Below are 19787 nucleotides of genomic sequence, written 5' to 3'. Positions count from 1 at the left end.
TATATCCTGGACAGTTAGGGACAATTCTTGTTTCACTTTGTAGCTCCAGGGTAGGGTCTTGCACAAAGTGAATGTTTTGTTTATTCTGGTTGATTTAAATTGTCCCACACTGACTTGTATTGGGAACCTCTGAGCAAGTAACTAAAGCACTTTGGCTTGAGTCTTTTCATCTGTGTGATACAGAAAGGCTGGATTTTGCTAGGTAATCTCTTTCTAGTTTTCAAGTTACATAATTTATGAATCCCCATTTTGGGCTTTATAGTGGGGAAATGACCACATTAAAACTGAATAGAAAAGGTATAACATAATAATCCAGTGGTTGGAAACCTCATTGCATCCCAAATGCCAGACAGATGATAGAAATGAATTATAGAGACGTAGTTGTTGTAAAAAGAGTGGTAGGGCTTGTGGAAGACAGTTGAGTACATTCCTCCTCTAAAGACACTGAACTGGATTTAAAAATGCTGCTCATCAAATACTTTTCTACAGGTTATATTTGGTAGCAGATGGACAATTTCCAGCCTTTAAATTTTAAGTCTCCCATTTTAGTGATGCGTGCATTTGGGAAATTTTGTGACTTACTGAAGGTTACATGGCAAATCTGGGATCTAAACAAAAAATTCTCTGGCTTAAAATAGTGTGGTATCACACATGGGAGGGACACGAGTGATGAGCCCTTAAGGGGTTTATCAAGGGAGTCTTCCCGGAAGAGGTGATGTTAAAATTTAAAGAGTGAAGAGTATGGTTTGGTGTTTTAAAAATAGAAGAGCTGGTTGTAAAAGTTTGAAGGCACTAATTACATGTGTACACAATTAAGGTGTACATATGTTAAAATTCTCCACAAGAAAAACCAAGTTGGAAATACTGTGAATCAGCAATTTGGTGGAACAATGATGACAGCATTGTGATATGTTTGAAAAACACTGGGCTGCAGGTAATAGAGTTGGATTTCAGGCTTCTGTCAGGCACAAGTGTTGGAGCCTTGGGTCATTTGCTTACCTTCTCTGAGATTCAGTTTCAGTGTTTACTCATATCAAAGGATGAGGATAATAGTTAACTTCAAGGATGCCTGTGAGAATTAAGAGACTTAATACGTAGAATGTCTTATAGTGCATGGCACCGGGAAAATGTTGTGTTGGAGATGATACTGCTGTGAAGTTGTTTGAGAGGAGTCATATTTAATGCTAGAATCAATCAGTGGATACTCAGCACTCTTAGATAAGGTTACCTACTTCATCCATCAGCCCTACTGTTTTTGTAATTCTTTTTTTTCCTCTTTTTGATTTTTTTAAAGTATGATAACACATTTACCAGGAGACTTGGAAAATACAGAACAGAGTTGCATATAGTTCCACTATTACAATTATTTTTTAAGTAGATAAATTAACAATTTTGCTTGGAGCTTCAATATCAAATGCTCAAAAATTAATAGAATGAATATATAGAAAAGTAGAAGAATATAGTAGACCTGAAAAGAACCATAAATCGATTTAACATAATTAAGATTTATACAATTTTCGCACAACAGTAGGATAAAAATTCTATTCAAGTTTCCGTAGATTAAATTAGGAGAGACTGGATCATATCCAGGGACATAAAACAAGGTGCAAATATTTTATGGTCTGAAGGTATTGAAATCATACAGAGTCTGTTCTCATCACTGTGGGATTATGTTAGAAATCAATATCAAAAGATATTTGACAATAATGCACATGTTTTCAAGTGCAGTGTCACCTTTACCAAGAGAAATTATCTCTTGTTTTTAATGTATCTATGCTGTCAGTGTTCTGGTTGCTGTGACCAGCAGATACGACTACCATGTCGATTTGTGCTCTTTTAATTAATCTTAACCTGTGACCTGAGGGAGCTGTGATTCCTTGCCCTTTAGGTCAGTGATTCTTAAATTTGAGTCAGTCACAGACTTCTTTGAGAGTCTGATGAAAGCCACAAAACATGTTCCCAGAAAAATGCATATAGTATTCATAGTTTGACTTGTAATTTCATCATCCCTAGTGTAGGAATCTTTGCACTGGGACATGATAACTAAACAAAAGCACGATGATGATACACAATTTTGTATATAACTACTCAGTGATGATTAGTGATATGGGCAGTGGCCCTTGTGCTAATGGATGAAATGTTTCCCTCTATTTTGAAAAATTTCAATTCTATAGGAAAGTTAAAAGAATATTACAGTGTCCTTCAGCTGGACTCATCAGCTGAACTCATAATTTTAGCTCTCTATAAATATATATGCTTTTTTCCCTCAAATCATTTGAAAGTGAATTGTACACACTATGGTACTTTACTCCTAATCAATTCAGGTTATATTTCCGAAAAGTGACAAAGGTCCCACGAACCGCAAACTATTATTGAAATGGTACAGTTTAATTATCTTTTATTTTAATGTTAAAAGGAGTCAAATAGAAGTCAAGTGTATGCTGGCATTTACTTTTGAAAAAAGAAAAATTGACCATTATTTGTGGCTTGACAATAAGCCCTAAACTGGCCATGCCCTAAAACTTACAGATGAAAATTTTCAGTGCTGTAACATTTATATTTGTTCAGTGAGTCTCTTGTTTATGTGACAGTTCCTTCAAGGCACTCTCAAGATGCTTCCTTCTTTTTAAAAAAATTTTCATTGAAGGATAATTGCTTTACAATGTTGTGTTTGTTTCTTCTGTAAGGACTCTTCTTTCAATTAGGGTTTGTATCTTGTTGAAGCCTTACTTGTAGATCTTTGTAGAAACTTTACTTGAAAGATTTTTGTGTTCGTTTCCTAGGGCTGCTGTGACAAATTATCACAAACTGGGTGACTTAAAACAATGGAAACTTATTATCTCATAGTTCCAGAGACCAGAATCCCAAAATCAAGCTGTCAGCAGGGCTGCACTCCATCTGGAGGCTGTAGGGAGAATTCATTCCTTGCCTGTCTCTTCAGCTTCTTCTTCTGTCTTCACCTCACCTTTCCCTCCATTTCTCTGCATCTTTCTCATTAGGAAAGATGAAATTACATTTAGGGCTGAACAAGATAATCCAGGATAAGCTCCTCCTCAGTAGATCCCTAACTTAATTACCTCCTTTTCCACAAAAAGTATTATTCACAGATTCTGGGAGTGAGGATGCAGACATATTTTGGGAATCATTGTTCAGCCCACTACATTGAGTTTCAAAAAAGGTCTGTGATGACATCTTCAGGTCTTTTTTTTTTTCCGGAATGATGCCCTGTAAAAGTGTTTTTACTTCTGCTATGCCTTTAACTTGGAGTGCTCTTGTACTGGGTTTCTGAGTATGGAAGTCTGCCTTCTTCAACACTCAGTCCCAACTCCGTAAAGCCATCCTGATTACCTCAGCCCTTCTGTTGCTTTTTCTGACATTTTAATGCCTATTGCACAGTATGGTTAATTCTTTATCTCTCTAACTGAATTTTAAATCACTTGACAGGAGATAGTTTCATGTCTCTTTGCATCCCCATCACTTGAAACAGTACCTGTAGTACCCTGTCCTTATTAATTTCTCAATAAGTGTAAGTTGAACTTTCGGCCTGCGTAGATGCAAGTGGTAGATGAAGGATTGCCAGAAACTGAGATCCTGGCTTTCCACTCCAGTGCCAAGAACGAACCCTAATGGCAAATTAAGTACACGTACAGATTCCAACTTTATGTAATAGACCAGCTTGCACTGATTATCCAGATTCTTTTAAGTATTCTAACTATTCCTTAGGAAAAAATGAGAAGCTTGTGTAACTTTGTTCCTGACTAGAACATGACTGTTACTATTCTGAATGATACAGTAGGGATCTGAAAGGGTTAGTGCCTTATTTTCAAATAATTATTGACACCAGAGACTTCCACTAGCCTCTCTGAGGGAACATGTTAGATCTGTGAAATTGGAAGTTAAACAAGAATATATTTATAAATTTTGTAATTTTTTTTCCCTCAGATTCTTTTTTTAAAAAATTATTCTGCTGAAAATTGTGACTTCTTTAGTTGTTCTTATCCACCTCTAGAGTGAGCCAACCTCCCCTAATATATATGTATAAATAAAAATACAAAATAATGAATAAGGGCTATATCATGAAAAATAAGAGTAATGTGGGGTTGGGAAGGAATGAAACTTAAATAGTTGTTTTGGGGGCTCTACTAGCTTACCCCAAGAGGTTACAGATTGAAGATCTGCCTGATGAGTCAGGCCTGCAGATACGTTTTGTATGTTATATTGTATTTAAAAACTTAAATCATTTTAAAACTGGTGACTTTCTCATAAAAATCTAGCTTTTTAGATTCTGTTATGCATAGCAAGACATGGCAGCAATTTCTAGAGCAGAAGAGTATATCACTCCTTGGATGGTGAATATTCTTCAGTTTCCCTCATTTTCCAACTATGTTTAAAAGTTTTGCATGGGTACTTATACTCAGCCCTCTTGTTTGTATTATCCTGGCTGTCCCCTGTATTCTGTAATTCATTCTGTTGATACAAATATGTATTTAGTGCCTGCCACATGCCAAGCTGTTCTAGCACTGGGAATTTTGTAGTGAACAAAAAGCATAATCACTGTCCTTATGGCGTGTACAATCTAGTGAGGGAGGCAAATAGTAAGTAAAATATAGAATATAGGAGAAAGTGACAGCTTCATAGAAGGGGAAAGCAGAGCATGGGAGTGGAAAGTGTGTGTGCATGTGTGTGCGTGTGCGTGTACGTGTACGTGCATGGGAGTGGAAAGTGTGTGTGCGTGTGTGCGTGTACGTGCATGGGAGTGGAAAGTGTGTGTGTGTGTGTGTGTGTGTGTGTGTGTGTGATATTGAAGTTTCAGATAGGAAAGACCTCTAAGAAGGTAACATTTGCCTAAAGATCTGAAAGAAACCAGGGAGCAAACTCTCAAGCCATGCCATCTGAGCGAAGAACATTTTAGACAGATGGAACATAAACGCAGAGGCCCAGATATCTAGTGTATGAGAGGATGAGAGGAGGAAGAACACAGTAGATGAGGTCAGAAGAAGGAATAGGAGATCATGTAGAACCTTATGGGTCATTGGAAGTACTTTGGTTTTTAGTCTAAGTGGGATGAGAAACAATTGGTGGGTTTTCAGTGTAAGAATAATATGACTGAAATGGGTGATTCTTTGTTGAGAACAAACCATAGTGGTGATGAGGAGCAAGAGACCATTGGTATTTCAAGATAAAGATTATTGTGGCTTGGATTAGGATGGCTGTGAAGGTGGGTGAATGGTTGGATTTTGGCAGTATATTAATCACAGCTAACAGGACCTTTTGATGAATTGGAGTCTGAGAAACAGGAATGACACGAGGGTTTGCCACTTAAACAAGTGGAGGGATGGAGTTACCGTTTGCTGAGATAGGAAGACTTGCAGAGGAGCAGGCTTTGGGAGACCATCAGGAACTCAGTTCAGGGCTTCTTAAATTTGAAATATCCAGTAAGCATACAAGAGGAGATGTGGGGAAACAGCTGGATATATGAGTTTGGAGTTCAGGGAGCGCATGCAGATTTGGGAGTCATCAGTGTATGAACAGTAGTTAAAACCATGAGACTGGTTGGCTTCACTGTGAGAGTAGATAGAAAACTCAGGAGTCAAAGCTTCCCAGGTGGTTCAGTAGTAAAGAATCTACCTGCCAATGCAGGAGACTGGGGTTGGGAAAATCCCTTGGAGAAGGTAATGGCAACCCACTCCAGATTCTTGCCTGGAAAAATCCCTTGGACAGAGAAGCCTGATGGGCTGCAGTCCATGGGGTTGCAAATAATTGGACATAACTGAGCATGCTCGCATGCACAAGTTAAAGGATTGATTTCTGCCTGAGGCAGCCAGCTTTTACACCTCAGGGTGAGGAAGACACAGCAAAGGAGACTGGAGAAGTGTCTGCAGAGGTGAGATGGAACCCATCATGCACAGTGTCCTGGAGCTCAGAGAAGTGTCCCAAGGACGAGCAAGTGACCAGATGGGGTATTGTGATTTGTGAGAATCCAAATATACTTCTGTCATATGTGTTTGGTCTTTGTGCATGGTTCTGGCTTACAACTCCTGAAACCTTTGAAATTTCCTGAGCCATAGATTGATGGGAGCTTCTTTTGTCATCATCTTTGGTCTTTCGTCTCAGTTTATGACTTCAGAGGCATAAAGTGAACTGGGTCTCTTGTTATTCCTGACAAGCCCCTTTCCACAGGGTTTTTATTAATGAGGTGAGTTTGGGAAAGCACTGGAGACGGGGTGGTGGTTGTGAGCGGAATCAAGCATGAATGGAGGGGTGGGACTGAGTTGTACCACCTCCTGGTATCCAGGGACGGGGGAAGGAGTGGAGGTTGAATCAGTTACCAATGGCCAGTGAATGAGTTAATCCTGCCTATGTAATGAAGCCTCCATAAAAAGACAAAAGGGGGTTCAATCTTTTGTAAAAAGTCAATAATCTAGTGATTAAGTAGGTTTCCTGAATCTTACAAGCTGCTTTAGCAAACCCAAAAAGAGGGTCATGAGAACCTCTTGATCTTTGTAGGCAGTTGGTCAGAAGCACAGGTAACAACCTGGGCTTGTAATTGGTATCTAAGTGGATGGTGGTTTTATGGGGGAAGACCTTGATCTGCTACCCCCAGGTAGAGAGTGTCAGAATTGAACTGTAGGACCCCCAGCTGATGTCAGTGTTGCTTAGTGGTGGTGTGAGGAACCACCCCCTGCCCCCCGCCAAGTTGGAATCGTTGAGTAGTCAGATCCCTTTTACCAGAGATACTTCAATCATTCTGGGTGAAAAGTGAGAATTGTCCACTGGGTTTTACAACACAGATATTCTCAATGACTTTAATAAAGCAGTGTTGGTGTCACAATTGCAGAGAGGATTAAGGGTGAATGGTAGGGCTGGAATGAGAGACAAGGAATTTAGGTAACTCATTCAAGGAGTTTTGCTTGAGTAGTTCGAGGAACTTGGTTGGGGACAGTTTGTTTTAAGTTGAGAGATATTAGAGTATATTTGTTTGCTAATGAGAATGTTCCAATAGAGAAGAAAAACTGATGATTTAAAGGGGGAAGAAAGAATTGGTGGGAGCAGTGCTCTTGAGTAGGTGAGAAGGAATGGGATCTAGGGAGCAGGGGATGAGATTGGTCCTGGTTAGTGCATAGACTTGAATTATAGTAGTAAGTGAAGGTATAGTCGTTAAGTGTGTATGGATACGGATGCTGGTAAGTATGTAGATTAGGTGATGGGAGCTTGTAGATGTTCTCTTCTGGTTGTTTATCTCAGTGAAGAAGCACAGTTATTAGCTGAGACTGAGGATGAGGGAGGAGATACTGGAGGTTTAATTAGCAAGGAAGAGACATAAAGTTTGAAGATATGAAGATACCAAGACCAATGTTGGTTTCACTTCTTTTTTGTTTGCTAAATTCCTATTTCCTTGATTGCTTGTCCTTGATTTTCACACAGTAAAATTATATTGAGTTAGGAGAATTTACAGGGCTTCCCTGGTTGCTCGGCAGTAAAGAAACTGCCTGTAATGCAGGAGACACAGATTCGATCCCTGGGTCAGGAAGATCCCCTGGAAGCGGGCATGGGAACCCACTCCAGTATTTTTGCCTGGAGAATCCCATGAACTGAGGAGCCTGGTGGGCTACAGTCCATAGGGTCTCAAAGAGACATGACTGAAGTGACTTAGCATGCACGCATGCCTGAGAATATATATATATATGTGTATATATATATATATCAGTTCAGTTCAGTCCCTCAGTCGTATCCGACTCTTTGCGACCCCATGAATTGCAGCACACCAGGCCTCCCTATTCATCACCATCTCCCGGAGTTCACTCAGACGTCCATCAAGTCCGTGATGCCATCCAGCCATCTCATCCTGGGTTGTCCCCTTCTCCTCCTGCCCCCAATCTCTCCCAGCATCAGACTCTTTTCCAATGAGTCAACTGTTCGCATGAGGTGGCCAAAGTACTGGAGCTTCAGCTTTAGCATCATTCCTTCCAAAGAAATTCCAGGATTAATCTCCTTCAGAATGGACTGGTTGGATCTCGTTGCAATCCAAGGGACCCTCAAGAGTCTTCTCCAACACCAGAGTTCAAACGCATCAATTCTTCGGTGCTCAGCCTTCTTCACAGTCCAACTCTCACATCCATACATGACCACAGGAAAAACTATAGCCTTGACTAGATGGACCTTAGTCGGCAAAGTAATGTCTCTGCTCTTGAATATACTCTCTAGGTTGGTCATAACTTTTCTTCCAAGGAGTAAGTGTCTTTTAATTTCATGGCTGCAGTCACCATCTGCAGTGATTTTGGAGCCCCCAAAAATAAAGTCTGCCACTGTTTCCACTGTTTGCCCATCTATTTCCCATGAAGTGATGGGACCGGATGCCATGATCTTCGTTTTCTGAATGTTGAGCTTTAAGCCAACTTTTTCGTTCTCCTCTTTCACTTTCATCAAGAGGCTTTTTAGCTCCTCTTCACTTTCTGCCATAAGGGTGGTGTCATCTGCATATCTGAGGTTATTGATATTTCTCCCGGCAACCTTGATTCTAGCTTGTGTTTCTTCCAGTCCAGTGTTTCTCATGATGTACTCTGCATAGAAGTTAAATAAGCAGGGTGACAATATACAGCCTTGATGTACTCCTTTTCCTATTTGGAACCAGTCTGTTGTTCCATGTCCAGTTCTAACTGTTGCTTCCTGACCTGCATACAGATTTCTCAAGAGGCAGGTTAGGTGGTTCTGGTATTCCCATCTCTTTCAGAATTTTCCACAGTTTATTGTGATCCACACAGTCAAAGGCTTTGGCATAGTCAATAAAGCAGAAATAGATGTTTTTCTGGAACTCTCTTGCTTTTTCCATGATCCAGCGGATGTTGGCAATTTGATCTCTGGTTCCTCTGCCTTTTCTAAAACCAGCTTGACGATCAGGGAGTTCACGGTTCACGTATTGCTGAAGCCTGGCTTGGAGAATTTTGAGCATTACTTTACTAGCATGTGAGATTGTGCAGTAGTTTGAGCATTCTTTTGCATTGCCTTTCTTTGGGATTGGAATGAAAACGGACCTTTTCCAGTCCTGTGGCCACTGCTGAGTTTTCCAAACTTGCTGGCATATTGAGTGCAGCACTTTCACAGCATCATCTGTTAGGATTTGAAACAGCTCAACTGTTATATATCACTTCAGCCCTTTTCGATTTTAATTGAGTCAGGAGGGAGTATGTTCTTTTATTCAGTCTCAAGTGTGGAATTTGATGTTATCTGAAGTAAATTTGGAACAAAGAATTTTGTGCCTTGTTGCATCTAATAACATGATATTCTTAAGACTGAGCTGGAGGCCAGTATTATCTTCACTTGGGACATGGGTATACCTTGAATTAAATTTCTAAATAAACTTTGAGTAACAAAGAGGAAGTATTCATTCTGTCAAATTGTGACTTTATAAAGTTTCAGATACTCTTATTATCTGATTTAACTCTTAATCCTGAAATTTGGCTTGGATCTGCTACTTTTCAATGCTGAGCTACTTTTCAATGCCAAATGACTATGGGCAGGATTTGAAAAGTGCTACTTAAACTTAATCCTTGCGTATTGGTAGATACAGAACACCAGAATGATGAGAGTAGGGAAATTCATATGCTAGTTCCAGCATGCCATCCACTTTCTGCTTGAATTCTGGCAGTCTCACTGTAGTGTGGGAACCGGTGTGTGTATTTTGCATATGAACACTCTAGACTGGTGGTTCTTGCCTACCCTCCTTCACCGAAGTTACAGAGATACAGTGAAGGTAAAGGGATATGGGTTTCCTAGTAAATGAAAAGATATAGTAAATATCAGTAGTGATATATGAATTTCCAAGTGATAAAAGTTGATCCTGGTTGCCTTTCAGTTTTGTTTGTTTTTTAAATAGAAGCCAAGCCATTCATATTTCTGAAATCGTGCTGTTAGGCATGAGATTAGAGAAGATTAAGGTTAATTTGACTAACTTAGGGCCCATGAATCACAGCTTCATAGAAACAAATTTGACCATGATTATAAACATGAGAGAAGGTTTGAAATTTTGTAATGTGAAGTTTACAGTTCAAAGTGTTTTTTTAAATCTACAAAGTGTTTATTTATTTGATTATTGAGAACAGAAGAGATGAATTGTTCAGAGGGCCTGATTAAAAATTAATACTAGCTACTGGTGTATATCATGTGGTAAACTTTGTGGGGCGTTGTATGTTAATTTTTTATCTACTGCCAACAGAATGAAGTAGGTATTGTTCTTCTCATTCTAAAAGTAATAATATCTAAAATTTATTGAGCCTCATTAATGTGTCAGATTAAATATTTTACTTAAAATATCTCATTTGAGCTCCTTAAGAAGTCCATGGGCTTCCCTGGTAGCTCAGCTGGTGCAGAATCCATCTGCAGTGTAGGAGACCCTGGTTCGATTTCCTAGGTCAGAGGATCTCATGGAAAAGGGATAGGCCACCCACTCCAGTATTCTTGGGCTTCCCTCATGACTCAGCTGGTAAAGAATCTGCCTGCTGTGCAGGAGACCTGAGTTCAATCCCTGGGTTGGGAAGATCCCCTGGAGAAGGGAATAGGCTACCCACTCCAGTATTCTGGCCAGGATAGTTCCATGGATTGTACAGTCAGTGGGGTTGCAAAGAGTTAGACACGACTGAGCGACTTTCACTTTCAAGAAACCTCTGAGGGGGTCTTCCCTGGTGGTCCAGTGGTTAGGACACTGTGCTTCCACTGCAGGGGGTGTGGGTTCAACACCTGGTTGGGGAACTAAGATGCCGTGTGCTGCACAGTGCAGCCAAAACAAAGCCTATGAGATAATTATTATTATTACTCATTTTACTGATGAGAAAACAGGCCTCGAAAGGTATGTCACTTCCCCAACGCCATTCACCTAGGATTAAAGTTAGGGTTTAGATCCAGGTCTGCTGGATTCTATAGTCTCTGCCCTCATCACCTGGCTCATAATTTTATTAGAAAATTCTGTCCTCTAACATCATGTGTCCTAGTTTTGTGCTTTTCAGTTAAAATAGTGGAACCTAAAGGTGGATGGCAAAGGTACAGATTTTGTTAGGTATTTCAACGGCACTGATCAGTGAACTTGAGGTAGAGTAGGAGAAATGAGCCACTAGAAGAATACATTTTTAAAATTCTTCAGCCTGAATGGTTTGAGAATTAAAAGCAGAGACATTACCAAGTATATAATTTAATTGCATAAATTGTGTGAGGGTCTGCCAGTATACAACAACTTTGAATATTTAAGTGTAGTTTAAATTTTCACTCAGTATGAATGTGCCAGATACTGTCCTTGGTGCTGAAATACAAAGGATGTGAGTCTTGCCCTTGAGATGCTCAAATTGATATACTTACTGCGGGAACTCATTGTTTTGCAGTCACCTTATTAATAGTTCAGGAGTAGTCCAACTTGTTGTACAGCTGGCAAGAACAAAGTATTAATATTAAGGCAATGGTCGGGGGGGGTTGGTTATCTCAAACAAGGAATCAGGTTCATGTTGAGGTGCTCAGTGCTTCACATTGAGGTGACATTTGAGCTGGGACTTAAAACAGGACAGGCATTTCATTTAGGAGATAATGAGGGAAGAGAGAACAATGTGAGCAAAAGTGTAAAGATAAAGAAGTATGTGGCTTGTACAGGGAACAGCGAATGTCTGTGCCTTAAGGTAAATAAGCTACGATGGTCAGCTTGGGGTTAGAATATGAAAGGCCTTTTATGTCTTATTGAGGAGTTTGGACTATATTCTGAGCAGTATGGAAGCACCAAAGTTTGTTGTTATTTGGATATATCGAGATGTAAGGAAAGATAGACAATATGATGATCCCACATGAACCCATCATCCAACTCCAGCACTTATTAACTCATGGCCTTTCTTGCTTTATCTTTGGCCCTTGCTTCCCCCCATCATATTTTGAAACAAATCCCAGATAGTTTGTTATTTCATCAATAAATATTTCACCGTGTATCTTATTTAAAAGTACTGAATGTCCAGGTAATGTTCAAATTTCCAGTGGTTAAATAACTTTTATACTTTTAAAGTTATAGTAGTCCACACTTAAGAAATTCCTTTAGCATTTCTTATTTCTTGTAAGGTCAGTTTAATGGTAAGGAACCCCTTTAGCTTTTGCTTGTCTAGAAAACTCCTTTAGTTCTTTTTTTTTTCTCTTGAACCAGTTGTCTACATATATGTATTTCAGTCAGTTGTTTTCGTTGCTTTTGTTTTTAATTGGAGGACAGCTGCTTTACAATATTGTATTGGCCTCTGCCATACAACAAAGTGAATCAGTCATAAGTATACATCTGTCCCCTCACTCACCACCCACCCCCCATCCCACCCCTCTAGGTTGTCAGAGTGCCTTGTTGAGCTCCCTGTGTGACACAGCAACTTCTCCTTAGCTATTCTACACATGATAATATACATATTTCATTGCTACTCTCTCAGTTCATCCCACCCTCGCCTTCTCCCACGGTGTCCAAAAGTCCATTCTCTATGTCTGCATCTCTGTTCCTGCCCTGAAAATAGCTTAATCAGTACCATTTCTCTAGATTCCATATGTATGTGTTAACATATGATACTTATTTTTCTTTTTCTGACTTTCTTCACTCTGTATAATAGGTTCTGTGTTCATCTACATCATTAGAACTGATTGAACTGCATTCCTTTTTTATGGGTGAATAATATTCCATTGTATGTATGTACCACAACCTCTTTATCCATTCACCTGTTGATGGATATCCAGGTTGCTTCTGTATCCTAGATACTGTAAATAGTGGTACAGTGAACATTGGGTTACATGTGTCTTTTTCAGTTATGGTTTCCTCATGGTGTATGCCCAGTAGTGGGATTGCTGGGTCATATGGTAATTTTATTCATAGTTTTTTAAGGAATCTCCATACTGTTCTCCGTAGTGGCTCTATCAGTTTACATTCCCACCAGCAGTGCAAGAGGATTCCCTTTTTTTCCACACCTTCTCCAGCATTTATTGTTTGTAAATTTTTTGATGATGGCCATTCTGGCTGGTGTGAGGTGATACCTCATTTCCTTTTCTCTAGTAATGAATGATGTTGAACATCTGTCCATGTGTTTGTTGACCATTTGTATGTCTTCTTTGGAGAAATGCCTCTGTAGTTCTCACACCCATTTTTTGATTGGGTTGTTTGTTTTTCTGTTATTGAGCAGCATCAACTGCTTATATATTTTGGAGATTAATCCTTTCTCAATTGTTTCACAGGCATTTATTCCCTCCCATTCTGTCTTTTTGTCTTGTTTATAGTTTGTTTTGCTGTGCAGAAGCTTTTAAATTTAATTAGGTCCCACTGTTTATTTTTATTTCCATTACTCTGGGAGGTGAGTCAAAGAGGTTATTGCTGTGATTTATGTCAAAGAATGTACTGCCTCTGTTTTCCTCTCTAAGAGTTTTATAGTGTCTGGCCTTACGTTTAGGTCTTTAATCCAGTTTGAGTTTATTTTTGTGTATGGTGTAAGAAAGTGTTCTAGTTTCATTCTTTTACATGTGGTTGACCAGTTTTCCCAGCACCACTTATTGAAGAGGCTCTCTTTTCTCCACTGTATATTCTTGCCTCCCGTGTCAAAGATAAGGTACCCATAGGTATGTGTATTTATCCCTGGACTTTCTATTTTGTTCTGTTGATCTGTATTTCTGTTTTTGTGCCGATACCATAATGTCTTGACTGACTGTAGCTTTGTAGTGTAGTCTGAGATCAGGATGGTTGATTCCTCCAGCTCCCTTCTTATTTGTCTAGTTTGCTTTGGGTATTTGGAGCCTTTTGTGTTTTCATACAAATAGTGAAATTTTTTGTTCTGGTTCTGTGAAACGTGCTGTTGGTAATTTGGTAGGGATTGTGTTGACTCTGTAGCTTGCTTTGGATAGTATACTCGTTTCACAGTATTGATTCTTTGAGTCCAGTGATACAGTGCATCTCTCCATCTGTCTGTGTCGTCTTTGCTTTCTTTCATCAGTGTCTTACAGTTTTCTGCATACAGGTCTTTTGTCTCCTTAGGTAGGTTTATTCCTTGGAATTTTATTCTTTTTGTTTCAGTGGTGGATGGGATTGTTTCCTTAATTTCTCTTTCTGATTTTTTTGTTGTTAGTGTATAGGAATGCAAGGGATTTCTCTCTTAATTTTGTATCCTGCAACTTTGCTGTAAATTCATTGATTAGCTCTAGTAATTTTCTGGTGGCTCCTTTAGGGTTTTCTATGTGTAGAATCATATCATCTGCAAACAGTGAGAGTTTTGCTTCCTCTTTTGCAATCTGGATTCATTTAATTTCTTTTTCTTCTCTAATTGCTGTGGCTAAAACTTCTGAAGCTATATTGAATAGTAGTGGTAAGAGTGAGCACCCTTGTCTTGTTCCTGATCTTAGAGGAAATAGTTTCAGTTTTTCACCATTAAGAAAAATGTTTGCTCGGAGTTTGTCATATATAGCCTTTATTATGTTGAGGTAGGTTCCTGCTATGCCCATTTTATGGTGTCTTTCCTTCAATTCTGAGTGGTAACTTCACCTGATAGAGTATTCTTGGTTGGAAGTTTATTCTTTTTCTTTTTGTTGCTCTGCTTGGGTGAGTTCTACTGCCTTTCCTTAAAGTTGACAGATTCTTCCTTCTGCCTCATTGAATTTGTTGATGTTCCTCAAGTGTATTTTTCAGTGCAATAATTCTTCAGCTCTGTGACTGCTGCTGCTTTCCTGGTAGTTCAGCTGGTAAAGAATCCACCAGTGCAGGAGACCCCGGTTCGATCCCTGGGTCGGGAAGATCGCCTGGAGAAGGGATAGGCTCCCCACTCTAGTATTCTTGGGCTTCCCCAGTGGCTCAGCTGGTAAAGAATCCGCCTGCAATGCGGGGGACCTGGGTTTGATCCCTGGGTTGGGAAGATTCCCTGGACAGGGGAAAGGGTATCCACGCTGGTATTCTGGCCTAGAGAAATACACAGACTGTATATTTTGTTATATTTTCCACTTTTTGTTGAAGTTTTCACTCTTTTCATCCATTTGTCTTCCCAGTTCAGTGGGCATCTTGATGACCGTTAATTTGAACTCTTTATTAGGTAAATTACTTATCTCTGTTTCCTTAAGAATTTTTTGTGAGGTTTTTATCTTGTTAACTCACTTGGAGCATATTCATCTGTGTCTTCATTTCACTTGACTCTCTGTGTTGGTTTCTATACAGTAGAAGAAACAGCCACTTCTCCCAGTCTTGAAGGAGTGGCCTCATGTAGGAGGTGAAGCTTTTCATTCATCCCTGCCACAGCTTTTGTTTGTCTTTCACACTTCTGTGTTTGCACAAGTGGTAAATGGCTCCCGTTTGTTGAGGTTGTGCCGAGAATAGTGTTCCAAAGAGGAGGATTTCAGCACCTAGATTCAATCTGACTGGAAGCTAGACCCTCAGGCAGCAAACTTATAAGTATGCAAATATATTCAGTTCTGGGGGGCCACAAAGGTAAGCCCTTTTGGCCCCCAGAGCCAGGAGATCTGTCCTCTGGGCAGCAGTTGCAAAAATCAGGATACGCCCTCCAGATGAGTAGATATGCTTCTTTTTGGGAAGATATTGGTAAGCTGGAGTAAGGCAGAGAAAAAGAGCTCCAAGCTGATGTCTACAGCTTACATTATTTTTTGTTTTGTTTTGTTTCTTGGCTGCACTGCAAGGCATGTAGGATTTTAGTTCCCCAACCAAAGATTAAACCTGTGCCTCCTGCATTGGAAGCACGAGGTCTTAACCACTGGACAACCAGCGAAGACCCCAGCCTGCATTCTTGAGAGCTGCTTCATAGGCTACTAAATGTGTTGCAGACTTGAGGCTTCCCACTCAAAAGTTCCAGGACTGCAGTGTGGTCTCCTTCATAGAAAGACTGAGCAGTGTGCCTTGGTCTGCTGTCTGTGCAGTCACCTGAGGATGGTAGCCTGCCATGAACCATCCTTCCCCAGTGGCCGCAGTCCCATGAGACCCAGAACACAAGCCCCTCTGGTCATGAGGGCCAGGTGACCAAGGGGCATCCCTTGGATGTCAGCTGCAGAAGGTATACCAGACGTGTGTAAAGCTCCCCTCCAGAGACACTGGTGCTTTGTAGCCTGGCAGAGGATGAGTGCTAAGATAGTGTCTACAACCTCCCCACCACCAACCCCAACTTTGGAAAGGATTACAGTCAGCCCCTTGATATGTATTGTTTGCTTAGAAGCCTGCCTCCAGGCCAGTTAGGATGGTTAGCTAATAGGCCTCCTTCATAGAAAGACCTCAAAGATCTGTTGCCTCTTGCTGTGTCCCATGGGTGGCAACTGTTAAAGAACTCTTTCTCCATTGGTTACATTCCTGGAGGACCCACAAGTAAGTTTAAGCCTCTGATTACCAGAGCCAAGTGATGTAGAAGTGTCCCCTGGCAGCAGTCATAAAATTCATGGTGCCAGACAGGGTTCTGAGCTCTTTGGGCGACACCTATTACTACAGTTCCATGTGAACTGGAACGCAAGCTCCTCTGACCTCCAGAGCCAGACAGTCAAGAGTTATCTCCTGGGTGGCAGCTGCAAAAGTTGGGGTACCAGATGCATATAAAGGCTGTCTTCTGGGAGATAGATACTGGTTCTCTGGAGCATGGTAAAGGAGAGAGCAAAGATGGTGCCTACCAGTCTCCTTCTCTGGAGAGCGTTGCAGCAGGCTCCTTAATGTGTGTGTTAACTTGCCTCTCAGGCTTAGGGTTGGTTGGTTTGTTCGTTTAAATTTACTTTTGGCTGTACCACATGGTTTGTGGGATCTTAGTTCCTGACCAGAGATTGAGCCTCTGGACCCTCTGCAGTGAGGCCTCGGTTTTAACCATGGTACTGCTGGGGAAATCCCCAGGCTGAAGTTTTAATGTAAACAGGTGAGCCTCCTTTACTTTAAGTGTGGAAATCAGCTGCTTCTGAGCTGAGCATTGGGGTGGGTGAGTTTCTGAGTGTGACTCTTTAAGAGGTGTTTCTCTGATTGTCTCCGGCTTTGTGGGCTGTGGGCCGTGAGCTCAGTTGGTTTTCAAAATTAGGTGTTTTGGGGGTTCATCTTTCAAGTGTGTGTCTTAAAAGTTGCAGTGCCAGATGTGGAGTTTGAACCCTTTGTTCTCAGAGAGAAGGTCTGAGTGTTGAGTTCCCTCTCAGTTATGGGTTGCCATGGTAGGTGTGGGATTTATGACAAGATTGTGAGCCATCCTCTCCTACTGCTGTGATATAGTTTTCTTCCTGTGTACCTGATGTGTTGTTGTCATCCAGCCAGCCTTTAGTTTTCTCTTTTTTTTTAAGAGAAAATTGTTCCATGTGTAGCTGTAGACTCAGTGTGTCTGTGGCAGGAGGTATAGGAGATTAAATAATATGCTGGTGAATAACCAATGAGTCAAAGAAGAAGTCAGAAAATACCTTAAGAAAAATGGAAATGTAATATACCAGAGTTTGTGGGATGCAGCAAAAGCAGCTCTAAGAGGGAAATTCACAGCAACAAATGCTTACCTCAAGAAACAAAAAATCTCAAGAAACAGCATAACTCTGCACTTCTAGGATCTAGAAGAACAAATGAAGCCCAAGGTTAGTAGTCAGAAAGAAGGAAATAATAAAAATTAAAGCAGAAACAAATGAACTAGACATTAAAAAGGCAAGAGAAAATACTGATAACTAAGAGCTAATTCTTTGAAAAGATTAAAAAAAAAAAATCCCCCAAACCTGACAAACCTTTAGGTAGACTCAACAAGAAAAGAGAGAGAGGACTTTATTATATAACATCAGAAATGAAAAGAAAAAATGTGACAGTGATACCACAGAAATACAGAGGATCTTAAGAGACTACTATGGGACTGCCCTGGTGGTCCAGTGGTTAAGACTCTGCCTACCATTGCAGCGGATACAGGCTTGATCCCTGGTTCAGAGGAGTCCACGTGCCACAGAGCAGCTGAGCCCGTGCACCGCAACAACTGCAGCCTGCGTGCCCAGAGCCCGAGAGAGGCCCCCGCAGTGAGAAGGCCACACACTACAGCTGATGAGCAGCCCCCACGTGCCGCAACTAGAGAAGGCCCGTGCACAGCAGTGAGGGCGCAGTGCAGCCAAAATAAATAAATAACTTGAAAAACACTGAAAAAAAGGAGACTACTATGAATAATTATATGCCAGCAAATTGGACAACTTAGAAGAAATGAATACAATTCCTGGAAACGTATAACCTAAGGCTGAGTTGAATCTGTGTGTGTGTGCTCAGTCATGTTGGACTCTGCGACCCTGTGGACTGTAGCCCACCAGGCTTTCCTCCATGGAATTTTCCAGGCAAGAATACTGGAGTGGATTGCTGTTTCCTCCTACAGGGGATCTTCCCAACCTAGGGATTGAGCCTGCGTCTCTTGTGTCTCCTGGTTTGGCAGGCGGATTCTTTACCAAGCCCAGTGCCACCTGGGAAGCATAAGGCTGAATCATAATGAAATAGAAAATCTGAGCAAACTGATTACTAGCAAGGAGACTGAATCAGTAATCAGAAACTCCAACAAACAAAAGTCCAGGAGCAAAAAAAAAAAAAAGTCCAGGACCAGATGGCTTCCCTGGTAAATTCTACCACACATTCAAAGAAGAATTAAAATTAGTCCTTCTCAAACTCTCCCCCCAAATAGAACAGGGCAGAATTGTTCCGAACACATTTTATGAGGCCAGCATTATCCTGATACCAAAACCAAAGAATGTGCCACATACAAAAAATTACAGGCCAATATCCCTGATGACCACAGATGCAAAACCCTCAACAAGTTCTTAGCAAACTAAATTCACCAATACATTAAAAGGATCATAGAGGAGTGGTGGGGAGCGGCGGCAGCAGCAGGCCGAGGGGACGCACGGGCAGTCGCGGCGCCCTGTCGCATGGCCACAGTGGGGGTGGCTGCCGCTGCGCCGCCAAATGGGAGGAGCCTCCCGAGCAGTGCGGCCTGACCTTCGGCCTGTACCTGGCCTGTACCTGCTCTTTGACCTGGAGCAGTTGCAGTGCCTCAAGGAGAGCCGTGAGGGCAGCGGCCACGGTGTCTTTAGGCCATGGGAGGAGCTGACTGACCGCTCCAAGTTTGTTGAAAGTGATGCAGATGAAGAGCTTGTGTTTAATATTCCATTTACAGGCAATGTCAAGCTCAAGGGCATTATAATGGGAGAAGATGATGACTCACACCCTTCTGAGATGAGACTGTGCAGGAACATTCCACAGATGTCCTTTGATGATAGAGACAGGGAGCCAGATCAGACCTTTAGTCTGAACTGGGATCTTACAGGGGAATTGGAGTATGCTACAAAAATTTCTCATTTTTCAAATATCTGTCATCTCTCAATTCATATTTCAAAAAACTTTGGAGCTGATACCGCAAAGGTCTTTAATATTGGCCTGAGAGGAGAATGGACTGAGCTTTGCTCACATGAGGTCACCATCTGTAGTTATGAAGCATGACCCAATCCAGCTGATCACAGGGTCCATCAGGTAACCCCACAGAAACACTTTATTTCCTAAGGTCTGGCTAAGACTCCCACAGAGGCATTGTGTCATTGAAGAAGTATGACATCCTGTTGGGAAGGACAAAGAGAGATGGGGCTCCAAAGAGAGTTGGCTGCCACAGCCTCTGCCAAGCTTTGTCTTTGGGGCTTGCTGCAGAAACCTGGCCTATGGAAGATACCACACCCCCAGGAAGGGTTGTGTGGGTGCCAGGGAACAATCGTGGTTCTCTAGGGCCCTACAGAAATTGGGTCTTGGGCTGGTCAGTATCTGGCAGCCATGGATAATGCCTGCCTTCCCAGTTTATGTG

At 41.2% G+C, this 19787-nt stretch overlaps 1 protein-coding gene and 1 pseudogene across 3 annotated transcripts in view; both read left to right on the top strand.

Annotated features, from left to right (window-relative positions):
- MRPL22 (mitochondrial ribosomal protein L22) overlaps positions 1-19787 on the top strand; it is a 41161-nt gene that overhangs the window by 2193 nt on the left and 19181 nt on the right. The window lies entirely within an intron of this gene.
- On the top strand, positions 18391-19577 carry LOC108636346 (annotated as a pseudogene).

This window comes from Capra hircus, chromosome 7 (assembly GCF_001704415.2).
Source record: "Capra hircus breed San Clemente chromosome 7, ASM170441v1, whole genome shotgun sequence".
Classification (NCBI taxonomy): domain Eukaryota; kingdom Metazoa; phylum Chordata; class Mammalia; order Artiodactyla; family Bovidae; genus Capra; species Capra hircus.
Note: the sequence above shows the minus strand (reverse complement) of the source record. Positions and strands in the feature narration are given on the sequence as shown.